Source organism: Drosophila willistoni, assembly GCF_018902025.1.
Source record: "Drosophila willistoni isolate 14030-0811.24 chromosome 2R unlocalized genomic scaffold, UCI_dwil_1.1 Seg167, whole genome shotgun sequence".
Lineage (NCBI taxonomy): Eukaryota > Metazoa > Arthropoda > Insecta > Diptera > Drosophilidae > Drosophila > Drosophila willistoni.
In genome coordinates this window covers 13975913-13989292 of record NW_025814050.1, presented here as the reverse complement: position 1 = coordinate 13989292, position 13380 = coordinate 13975913, and the positions used below count along the sequence as shown (strand labels likewise).

Genomic DNA, 13380 nt, shown 5'->3' with positions numbered 1-13380 from the left:
TGACAATATAATTTGTATTCCTCAACTGAAACAGAAATTCATCAGCCACAAATTGTGTTAGCTACCTAGAACAATATTTTAAGTGCCCTATAATATCTAAATTTTATTACCCTATATCGGATAAGATCTACTCACTTTTATGGCCTAAGCAATTGAATTATTGCATCTGTAAGCCACCCTAACTACCCCTTAGCCACTTCCATGTTAGGACAGGGGAGTTCTTTAGACAACAGACACCAGGCACACTCACACACACACACTCACTTACACACAGTAGCCTACTGCACACAAATTGCATAAACATGGCATGGTGCGGGTACCCAAAAAAAAAAAAAAAGAAGAGAAGAAAAAAAATCGACATTGTCTTTTCCCATTGTATTTTGTGTTCATTGTGAAGTTGATTTTTATTTTGTTTCAAACGGAAAGTTGTTCAAATGCAGTTTTAGTTTTTACGAGTCGACAGTGTCTGACTGGCAAATGGGTTTTCACTGTTTTGCCAAAAAAAATAAAAAAATATTTAACTAAAGGCGTTTTTGGCATTTCACGTATTTGAGCTGGGGAAATGCTCCGAAATGTATTTGGTTTGGCATATTTGCCAAAAATTTATGATATACGAATTGAGTACTTACGTATATCTAAGAGCATGAATGATATATTACTTAAAGGAAGTTGCAATCAGACGTTTGCATTGTTTTGCAATTTCACGCACTTAAACTTTTTGGCTTTAAAGTTGTTCGACATGAGTTAACTTCATGCTTGGTTTTGTTTTTTATTGATTTATAAAACTATTTTCTTTTATTTGTGAGTTTTTTAAGCTTTATAGTTTGCTCACAAGGTCGACAATCAATAAATAAACCTGAATTACGCTGTTGCCAAATTTCTTCAAATTCATGGTCAATATTATATAAAAGGATATGAGGCTAAAGTTGATAAAAATTTAATAAAAACGAAGAAATTTTCATGGGCAATAGAAAACAATTAAGCAGAAATTTTATAAAATTTTATTTTTGTTATGTTAAATGACACCAAAAGATTATAAAAATATAAAGAAAACAAAAAGACATTTTCTTATTAAAAGAAGTAATATTTTACAATTTTATTTATAATTTAAACCCAAGATTTAATGAATTTATATTTATATTTACGTAATATTTTTGTGCTGTATAATAATAAATTTGTATAAATTCAAATTCTATTTTCTTTATTTTAGAAGTTTGTTTATTTAATACAATTTGATTTTTAAAAGAATAAAAAGAATTCATTGACAAATTGTTGACTAATTTCCATAAAACAACATTTGAGTTTCATATTTCATTCAATTTTCAAAGTAAATGAAGCAGGAATTTAGATTTGTGTATAAACATCTGTTTTTGCTAACATTTAAAGTTACTTATAACAAATTCTTAATTTGTTTTTCATGTTCTCAATTTTTTTTATGTTTTGTTTGTTTGTTGTTTGAAATGATTGAAGTAACTTTTGGCTTATGCTCAATGCCGCAAATCAATCAAAAAAATAAAACCCATTTACATTGTTGTCCCATTTTGTATTCAGGTTTTCCACTTGAAATTGTTTATTTAGATGCTAGTCACAAATGCATTTGCCGTGTTGCCAAATTTCACCATTCCACAATTTGTTTACACTGATTTTTCGCTAATGGCTGACAGAAATCACCGAATTTAGTTTCGATGTGACTGTACTGAGTTGGGAAAATTGTCGAGCATCATCGATGGAATCTAATCCCAATCAAAAATCACCCTCACTCTACTCATATGTGACAGCTGGACCTTTTCGGCGGAGGTGTCACCCTCCCTCGAGAGAAGTCTCCCTCACATTTCCTCTCCCGACTAGCATGTGATCAATTAAGAAAAAAAACAGAAATACACGCAGAATATTTTCCTTTCTTTCGTTTTTTTTTTGTTTTGTTCCCAGGCTGACTTTTCACCCTCCAAACAAACACATGCACACACATCCTGCCTTTTGGGTTTGTCTTTTGGATGCTTCCTTCTGTCTCCTGCTCTTGCAATAAATTCTTATTAGAGAGTTTGGCGCCTCAATGCCAGCCTGGAATGCCAAGAGGAACTCCAGGGAAGGAGATTTATGGGATCTGGGGTTATAAATAATATTTTTCTCTTTACATTTGTTGTTTGAAGTTGAGTCGCAAGTAGAAGGAGACAAAACATATTTTAATTGAAAAGAATATTTGTACTTGATGAAGATTGATTTTTTTTCTTAGTTGGCCATTTGTCATGCTAAGGGGCAAATTAGTTTTTAATTTGTAATTTTTCGCACTCACTTTGATGTTGTGTTTTGCTGTGCAAGAAAGTGTGAAAATGTTAAGTTTTCTTCTTTTCACTTCAATTAGCCGTATGCTTGACTGGCTGACGAAGACATCATTAACGAAGACTTCATTTCCTGTTTACCGTCCGACTAGATTATGTATACATACTTATATCGAAAACACATCATTTCAATATAGTTCTGGGTTTAACCGTTTCCCCATAATTTTCCCAAAACAAAAATTTAACAGCAGTTTTATGTCTTTGTGGAAGCTGTCGCCGGTTTTCCGCCAATTAAATCTCTACCCAAATGAAAAGAGCCCTTTACCTTTTCCCTTTTGAACCTTTTCTGTCAGCCACTTCAATGTACAACAGATAGCGCCTCAATAAAATCATCTTAAGCATGCCAGGCATGTGTTTCCCAGGTTTTGAGGTACCAAGTTCGGGTCATTAGCCTACGGTTAAAGTTGAACAGTAGCAAAACGAAAACCAGAGAACATAAATCGAATGCGGGTCGCAACGGCCACCATTTTTTTTTTTCGAAAACAATTGAGTTCCATAAAATTTGCCTATTAATTAAGTCTCGGCAACCGCTGAACATTTTTGTCTATTCCCCTTCCGTTTCATCAGAGTTGGTCTAGGGTTATGTACATACACACCACAAACACACAGAGATACTCCTAGGTATATCTGTATGTACATGTGTTTTTGGGTCTGTTTAAATTGGTACATATTTACATAGCCCAATGCAAAACACTCAACCAGCTGCCAAATGTCAGTCCCTTCCCTAAAAGACTATATGTTAGTCGAGTGGCAGACTGTTTGGTGGCGGCTAAGATCCAACGGAATGGAAAATATTGTGAGGAAGTTAACGCATATATGCAAACACTTGGCAATGCCATTTTTGGTGACTTCGATGAATGGAAATTGCTCTCAACCGTAATAATCAAGCCAAATGGCATAGGCGGCATACCAATTGAGCAAGTTTTAAGAGTTCACAGAGGCAGACAGAGTTCAGCTTCATTTCCAACTTGGCCAAGTGGCAATCTAATACCTACACATTTGTTGCTTAGGAGAAAAACTATTGATTAATTAAAACCTAGAGTTAACTCACATTTAAGAAACTTGACTAAGCCAACTTGATATGGCATTTTACCATAGTTTTCTTTATCTAAAGACCAACATCTAAAGTTTTGAATAAATTGAGTGTCTGGGTTCAATATTGATTCTTAGTTTTGATTTATGAAAAATTCTATTTATTGTGATCATTATTTGAACGGCTTGAAATAATGTTAGATAAGAAGGAAAAGTTTTTATTATCATTATTCAAAAAGAACTTATAGGGAGTTTGTATATTTTCCCTAAAAAGCATTTCATTTCTAAAAGTTTTTTAAATATTCCAAAGCAATAGCAAATTCAAATGTTTCTAACATCTTTTATGAAAACACAGTGTTAAACATAAAAGAAATCGATTTCGATTAAAAATAGAATACAGATTGATTTATATATTGATATATTGATTGATTGATTTTATATAATACTTACTTGTGGAAATCGAAACCTATTAAAAGTAGCAGAATTTATAAATAAAGATTGATTTATTCAATAATTTTATTTGGATCAGTACAAGATCAGATCACAACATACAAACAAAAAAAATGATCTTTATTTCATAAAGTATATAGCTTTTAATTTAAATTTTATAATTAGTTTTTTATATAACTTCCAATTAATAAAAATGAAAACTTTAAATAATGTTATTGCAAGAAACACTCATATCAAGTTGCAATTAAGCTATTCAGACTTTGATGTTGAATTTCTGTTTTTGTAAGAATTTTAATGCAAGGGGTAGAACTAATTGTATAATATAATAATTATATAAATTGCATTTCAACCCTCATATCTTAGGAGTTAATTACCCACAATTCAAGGTTACCCTTTCCTTTTATGCACATTGCACCTTTTAGCGTGTTGCCTAGCAAATTGATAGCTGCACCTTTAGCAACATGTTGCACCCAAGCAGCTGCTTTCCACATGGCAGACGGTTTTTTCTTTCAGTATTTTTCCTTTTTTTGGTTTCTTGTCGTCTGCTGACACTCAATAAATAACGATTATCGGCGGCTTTTGTCTACTTTTTTCTTTATACACAGTAGTTTGAATGCCAGGAGTATCACCTTTTAAATTGCAGATGGACTGAATGTGTAAAGGGTATATATATATAGGATGAAGTGCATACAATTTTCTTGGGCTTCAATCATTAATCAGTTGTAACTAATAATATTGTGGCAGTTTGTCCTTTGTCTTCAATAAGACAGCTGCTGCCCCTTCCCTTCCATGCCTTCCCCCAATTTAAAAAGCGGTTCAACCCATTTAAGAGCATCAACTTGATGCTGCTGCTCCATTTAATGTTTCTTGTTTGAATTGTAATTCTTGGAATCATCAGCAAGCCTCAGCAGCTCAACGCAACTCAACTCGGATCTACTCTTCTCGACTCTTATCTATGCCCCTTACCATTTAGTGCTAGGGTTTCTGTGGAAGATGATGACGACGACGACGTTGTTGATGCTCCTCCTTCTTCTCTATTCTTTTCCATTCTCAGTTTCTTCAAGCATTTGTTTCGCTTCAAAAATTTAATTATCATTATGGCATATTATCTCGTTGAGGTAGAACTTCTGCTTCTTGGAGCTGCGCCTCTCTTGATTAATTTAGTAAATTGTTGAAAGAAAAACGTTGGGCGTGTAGTTGAAAATTTGAGTAGCTGATTGCCTTTATAATTCTTCAAAAAAAAAAAGAAAAGAACGGCCTTTCAATTATCTATGAGATTAGAGCTTAGGTCTTCTGTCTTGACTAAAAAAGAAAGACCATTAAAATTTTGGTCTTATAAGTAGAGGAAAACAATTTTCATTTGATTTACTGAATACCCCTCTATCTTATGCTTGAGGTGATAAACTGGATACATAGATAGCATATCAATGGACATTCATCAATATGTCCAGACAATTTTAATCGCATAGAAAGCATCTGCCACTTCACTTTCATTCACACAGACACACTGAGAGAAATTTGCATATAGACTAAAACAACAAAAAATAAAAGTGGAGAAGAAAAAAGACAAACTGAGAGATATGTATCCAAGTCAATGAGAAATCTAATCAATTCAATACTCTGGCAAACAAATCACGTCAGCAAACAATTTATCAACCACATTGAGATAGACCTGGGTCAGTCTTTTCGTATGGCCAAAGTTACACAAACAATACATATATTTAAGTTTCTATTTGTGTATAATGAATGCAATTGGAAATTTATACAATGGGAATGGGTTAGACGAGGGTTAACTTTAAAGTTCCCACTACTTAATGGGATAAATAGTTCTTAGTACTTACATTAGAATATTGGACTTTCCCTAGAATTAGTAGAGTTGATTAGTGGCAAATTCCCCCATAAGGCGATCACCAATACTTCTACAATTAATTGTGGTTCAGTTTTGATCTAAGAACTAAAGCAGAAAGATCGTATACGATAAAATTTATATTTTAGCCCTCGTACTGCATAGTACTCTTGGTTTATATGTATATACATATATTTATATATGGGGTTCCACTTGAGTTCTTGGTAATTACAAAACTGGCAGACACAACTTCTACTTATTGTATCTCCCCCACATGATGGGGAAGTCCACTTGATGGACAACAACAAAAAATTATTTTATATACAATACAATGATGATGAAGACAATGATGATGATGATGATAGCTTCAAAATCTCCCAACTCTCATCGGTCTGTCAGTTCAGCAATCACTCGTTGTGTGGTGTGATGTTGTCTATGTGTATGTGTGTGTGTGCATGTTGCATGCAACATTGCCCCAACATTTCTGTTGATTATGCTGATGAGTTTTTGGGTCTCGTCTCCAGTCTCTTTCAGTTATATCAGCAGCACCCCATCACAGTCATAGCCAACGTGGGTAATAATAATAATGAAAAAGTTACTTGTCTCCCTCTTTGTCTTTTTCCCCCTCGCTCTCTCTCTCCCTTACTCTGTTGCCATCGTTAACTCTTTCTCTCTGGTTTTTCTTTCTTTCTTTATATTTTTTTTTGCCGTTTTTTGGACTCTGCATTTTTGGGTAAATGCTTTGACTTGGGGTTTGGGGGTCGGCTTTGTTTATGTTTGCTTAACATGCATTTGCAATGGCCAAAATCGTAATTATAATAATACTCACAATGAAACAACAGCTGGTGCCTAACTAGGCAAGGGACCCAACGTTCTTAGCTCCCAAATGCCATTGTAATACCAAGATCAAGCAAGGGTCTAACTGAAAAAGGGGTTAAGCAGGATAAGGCAAAGTGTTTCTAATTAAAGTTACATATTTTAGGTCATTTAATGATGTTGAAGTTGTTTTTTATGAAAATATGAAAAAACGCAACTTATACAGAGTTAAGTCTAGATGAAAATGTAAATGAATTTAAAAGTTTGTTGTTAAATACAATTTTGAAAAATTTATTCAAAAGAAGGTACTCTAAAAATCTTGACTTATATTCAATAAGTAAAAAACAACGAAAAGTATGCAAATGTCATTTCTTTAAGTATGTCTGTAAAATATTTTTAATACATTCTTAAAGTTTTTTTTTTGTGGTTTCAGTTACTGTTTTTAAATGAATTTAAGTTAAAGTTTTGTGGGCTTAAAAATTTAAAGCCTTCATAAATAAACTTTGAATTATGTTTATACATTTCTATTTAGTAGACCTTTGATTTTGTATAAGTTTTGAAGTAACAATCTGATTAAAATTATATAAAAGAAATATATTTTGCCTATTGAGTCCTCTTAATTAAATATGTAAGCTTAGTAGAGTTAAAAAATTTGTTTAAATAGTTGAAGAGGCTATTGTAAATGGAAATCTTTTGAGATAATTGAAGAAAAATGTATTGAATTGTAGGCAACTGGTGGGTGTAGAATGACTCCACCCAACCATAACTCCCCCTTGAGTGGTCTTTGTGCTGGTCGAAAAGCAGTTTAAGGTTACAAGTTCCTTTTATGGGCAATAAGTCAATTTGTAACAAAAAAAGTTGTATAGTTTACAAGTTCACACAATAGGTACTTGATAAATTTAAGCATTCAAATTCCAATTCCAGTTAATTGAGTTGAATTTAAGGCAGTTTGAAATGCACTGACTTTGCTTGGACTCCCTGTGGTTGGGCATCTGCAGCAAGTCGCAAACTCGATTGTCGGCATTGCGGCAATTTATAAAATTTATGGTTTATGCAAAATAAGAAATAAAAAAATATGAGGAAGCAAGCAAAACTCCAACAAAGCATCGACTGAAAGGCGAAGATAAAAGTGTAAAAATGTCATTCTACCGCATTGTGTGTGAGTCACTTGAGGCTAAAGTTGAAGAATCAATGCCGTGTCTCTCAACCCTCTAAAAATCGTGCAAATTGATTTCAAATAAATCAAAATTGTCAATAAATTCAATCACCCACTGGCAATTTGGCATAAAGGAATGGCAAAATCTAAGCAGACATCAAAATTTTTGACATTTTCCAAACGTTTCTTTTTTTTTTGTGGGTCATGTGGGCGTCTAATTGTTAGCAAATAATTTTTTGATTTTTGAATTGTATTTGGTTTACTGAAATCTATGCAGTTTTTTTTCTTCTATCGATTGGCATTTTCATATCCATTGTTATGCAAAAATTGAACTTTAACTCGTTTCGCAAGCGAGAAAAACTAAGTAACTGAATAAAAAACTTTGAACAAATAAAGTTCAGTTTGATTTCCTTTTCTTGGCCAAGACATTTTTTCTTCATCACTATACCCTCGATGAAGGGGTATATGCATTTTGATTAAAAGTTTTTGGAAAAAGTTCCTTCAAATGTTAATTAGACATTTCCAAAAGGATAACCTTAAGCAATTTTGTTTGCCAAGTGAGAACTATAAATTCTTTAGGTAATCAAGAGATGTATAGAAAAAAGGGTATAGAAATTTCGAAATTTACAAGTAGTTGCAACTGCCCTCGTTGTTTTTCTTTCCTTTATCGGTAATGCACCTTTGACAACTTTGACAACTTTCGCCCAAAAGGAAAAATGCAAAATTGGAAGGCAAAAAGAAATAGACGAAAAGAAAACTAGCTAACGAGCTGCAGTTTGAGAGGCATTCTCACAATCTTATCGCCAAATGTCTCTCGTTATGTCGGTTGTCTGTCTGTATTTCTGTCTATTTGTCTAGGTTTATTTTATACTTTTTTTTTGTGTGCTTTTTCTTTTCCTGTGGGCTGTATGAATATTAGGGCTCAAAGTCTAGACAACGAGGCTGCCTCTAAATTATCAATGCTCGAAAATCTCAAAAGGAAATTGCTTGAAATTTTGAGCAAAAACAAAATACAAAATGACAACGACAACGAGTATTTTAAATGGTTTTAGGAAATGAAATGAATTATATACGATTAAAAGCGTTAATCTTATTTTTCGAGAGAGAGATGCTTAAAATATCAAGAGATCAAGTCTCTAGCAACATGTGTTTTGCATTTCGGCATGGAAATAACAATATTTTGATGAGTCAAAAATCTTCACAACAAAACACGGTAAACAAATGAAACCGAAACTGAAAACTAGTTGGCAAATTGTGTCACTTCGACGACAAGAATCGAAAATATATTCAAAATATTCTCAATGTCACAACTGGTTGAATTCCAGAGAACAAAAAACGCAAAAACCACAGGCAAACCAAAAAAAATGCGCAAAAAATATTTATAATCAAAATCAAGTTGGGGCTGTCAGTTGCATAGCTAAGTAGCTCAATTGAAGTTTTGTTGGGGCGGACAGTTTGACAGCCACGGCGAAAGAAAGGAGACGGGGCAAGGTTATTTCAAACTAATTTAATTTTCATGCATTTGTTATTTATTAAAAAAAAATATACAAAAATATGCAACAAAAATTGAACTAATAAAGCGGATATACAAAATAGCCCAAAGTCATGTTTTTGGTTATTTACTGAATTCTTGGAAACATTCTCTCAAACTTTGGATTTTTGTTTTTAAATGTTAAAAACAAGAAATTACTCAGCAGAAATTCAATTTATGCAATTTCCTAAACTTTTATTTATTTGTCAGTTGAAAACGAGTTTCATATGAATCAACTTTTACGCGATAAGTGTTAAAATGTGTTAATAAAGAAATTTTTCACGTTTCATAGAAAACATAGAAACAAACAATAAATTTTATCTTTAAGCTTAGATCAGAACTATAAAAATTTGAATTTTGATCAGTTTTGATGCCAAACAAAGTAAATAATATAGCAGAAAAGTTATTCAAATTTTGATTTACCATTCTGAGCATTAAAGTTTTAGACCTTTAACTGACAGCCTTAACAATTATGGAAAAAATCCACATCGAAATGCAATCGCATGCTGATTATAATATGGTTATTGTTGAAAACAAAAAAAAATCGATCGATATAATTTTTCTAACAAAATTACAATGAAAAATTCGGAATATAATAAAAGTTTCAATATATATATACCCTCGGGATTTCATATTTCTCCTATATTTCCGCTATAATAATCTAATTTCGCTTCAGTTTTATTAAAAAAAACCCATTAAGTTATATCAAATGAAAGCACTTAAACTTAAAGATAAGCAACACATTTTGATAATAATTGAAAATATAAAATTTCTCGAAAATTAGTCAAAAAATCAATAATCAGTATAGGAAATACTTCACCTACTTATGACCAAATGGAATATACCCTTCTTTCGTATTCACAAATAGTAGCCATTCAATAGACAAGCTGTCTTCTCCATTGGTCTTTCAACTTGATCGAGAGCTATTAAGTCTTACCAATGCTTCTATTTTTTTTTGCCTCCGATCAAATAATTGTCTAAGGTGTGTTAAAAAAAATACAACAAAAAAAAAAACTGGCAAACAAACAAAATATAAACATGACATCACAGAAAATTCAATAAAAAGAGAAAAAAAAAACGCACACAAAGAATGAAATAATTTCAAACACATCGTTAAAGTATTTTATAGACCGTAATTCAATTTTATAGAAAATTTACGTAAAACAACCGAAAATATTTTGTTGTCGCCGCCTGAAGAAAAAAGGTTGCCAAAAAAATAATATAAAAAAAGACAAAAAAATGGTTGCCATCGAAGTTGCTTATCAGACAACGGTTATCGCCCGTAAAATTATTAAATTTATGCATTTATGCAAAAAAAAAAAATAAAGGAAATAACCAACGAAAAATATCTTAAAAGGGCGCGCCAAGCAGGCCAAGATGTGTACCGAACTGAAAACTAAAACATTTTTTGCGAGGGTCGTCACAGAACTAAATCACTTGACAAGGGGAAAAATGTTGTAGAAACTACTTTGAATTTCCTTTCTTTGTCAATTAGAAAACGGTGGAAAGTTCTTTCTTATTGCCACTAAAAGAATTCGGCAAAAAACCTTTCTAAATGTATTAGTTTCAATGTCACTTTTAAGTTAAGATTAAAGCCAACTACTATGTAGACAAATATTGCTGATTCTACTCATGCCTACTTCGATTTGATGCCAATCTAAAGTAGGTTTCGGTTTTACGAACTTCCATGGTCATTACGTTGATTTTTATTAAACCTCTTTTCTTTTTCTTTTCTATTTTTGGTGGTGAATCATTTTAAAATAGCCAGCTAAGCGGGAATGGATTAACTTTCATATGGCCCTCTTATATATAGGTTGTATTTATTATATCTCATAGCATCGTTTATCGAAGTGCATTAATTAGACACGAAACCTGCTGTGCGACTGCCTGGCCCGTTGTCTGTCTGGGGAGTTCATTTTTATGCTGAATTTGTTTTGAATTTAGCGGGTGGACAACAAAAAAACTAGTTTCAGATCGAGGCTGGTCACTTCCTCACTTGTTGACACACTTGACAAAAGGCAACACACAGAGACAGAGAGAGAGAGAGAGACGGTTACAGTGGGTGAGGAGGGCATTGTGAAAATTATAAACAATTGAGGCTAATTTAAGTTTGTTTTTTAGAGCATTGTTTCGCTTCTTTATAACAACATTAGCCATGTAACTTAAGAGTAATATGCATTTCTATATAGAGTATGTACTCAAAGTGAAGGGGGAAATGACATTTACATAAGTTACATATGCTTGTAGATGGGTGTTTACTTTTATATACATACATATGTATGTATGATGTCTATATATAGACTTAATGCATTTCATTAAACGTTACTTGAGACGACGATTCAATCTGCAGTTGCAATTCAATTTGAGATGAAAATGTATATCATCTCTGAGGGTGGCGGACTGCAATATTATAATATAATGAAGGACAGCTACAGTACGCATTTGAATGAATGAAATTGAATATTGTGATGTGGACAGAATTGAATTGGGGAAACTCTGAACATGGCAAATATATAAAGTTTTATTAAAGTAGCAGCTTTTTCTAGAAGTTTATCTAGTTTTAGTTCCTTCTATTGAAATTGCTTGGACACCTTTTTAAAGCTAACACCTGTTTGCACTGCAATTTTCTTTTAGAATTCTTGAAATGCCAACTCTTTCGTCATCATATTTCCCACTTAATCACTCTATTGCGCAAAAAAAAAAAACACAGCTAACATTCCTTCACTTCAGTCACTTCAAACCAATAATTAAAATTGTTCTTTATTAAAGTCTGCTCCCCGTTTGGTTTGCACACTCCTCCTTGAGCCAGAGTTTACAGTGACTGGCATTATATAGTGTACATACAAACACCATGAACTGCAATCAAAACAATTACAGCCAATTCACGCAGCGCTAAATAACAAACACAACACTCACACACACACACACACACACAAAAAATTCTCACTACTGTCAGCTGCAAAAAGTAGAGAAAAAAAAGATTAAAAACTATATAAAGTTGAAACATCATTCGCATTATGTTGATGACATTAGAAAATTGTTGTTTATTGCATTTCCTAGTTATTGTCCGAATGTCCAACTGGCAAGAACAAGAAACTCTCTTTCAAATGTCAACGACTGCCAGGCCAAAGAACTAGCAAACCAATTGACAGGCCAGCCAACAAGTTAGCTAGCAACATGGGCATATACGATCTGTATACATGCCACATGCCACATGCTTATAGATATGTTTTAAGTGCCCGTTTGTGGCTGTTCAAAGTGTCAAGTAGTTGATACGACTCATAAAATTCGCTGACATAAGCAGAGCTCTTTCGAAAAAAAGAAAAATAAATACAGAGGCTTGAAAAAAAGACAGTCAATGAAAATAAAATGGCCAAAGCAAATCTTACAGTTTTAAACGCCTTGATTTGGAGTTAATTTTAGTTGGAGCTTTTAAATTTGACAGGCTTTCGTTATTTTCGAAATTGGCTACAAGAAATGTTTACATATTGTTTGTGCATACATTTCATTTCTAACTTTAGACTGTTAATTATAATATAAGCAGGGGCGGTTTAACCTGTCTTTAACTATCCTAATCAAATGTCCCATCTATAAGTAAATCTAACGAATAGATATGGTTATTCAGTTCAACAGAATATTTTGTTCTATTCTTTCTTTAAAATCTTCTTTACCATCCTATTGCATGTTGTGAGTCGTCTGAAAGCCTTAAATGAGAGATTTAACCACAATTATTAAATCTTAAAGATTACATTTTTGTGGTTTTTTACAGTTAAGAATGCTAGACAATTACTTAGGTCTTTGTTTGTACATGAGCTGCAACAAAAACATATTTTTGCAGTAGTTTTTAGAACTAGTTTCCACTAGTTTTAAAAAATAAACTTTTGAATCTGAAAAACGACTTAAATTATTAGAAGTAAAAGTAGAGTAGATGTAGAAGAGAATAAAATTTGACTTTAATCGAAGCCGAATCTAAAGATTTAAAACAGAAGAAATGTACCCCAAAAGTATGCAGTTGTTTTACATTCACTGCCATTTTAAAGGAAAAGATCTTAATAACTAAAAATTATTAGAGTTTCTTGGGTCACTTTGAAGCCTAATTTATTGCTTAAGGTGAAGTGAAATTTGTTTCGTTTTATGCCAAACATTCTGTAAGTGGCCCCCCCTCACTCTCTAAATCCGCTCCCCATTCATCTAATTCCCAAGTTATTTA

General features: G+C 32.6%; 1 protein-coding gene across 6 annotated transcripts in view; it reads left to right on the top strand.

Annotated features, from left to right (window-relative positions):
- Positions 1 to 13380, top strand: part of LOC6642508 (protein sickie) — a 215571-nt gene that overhangs the window by 185283 nt on the left and 16908 nt on the right. The gene's annotated exons all lie outside the window — the stretch shown is intronic.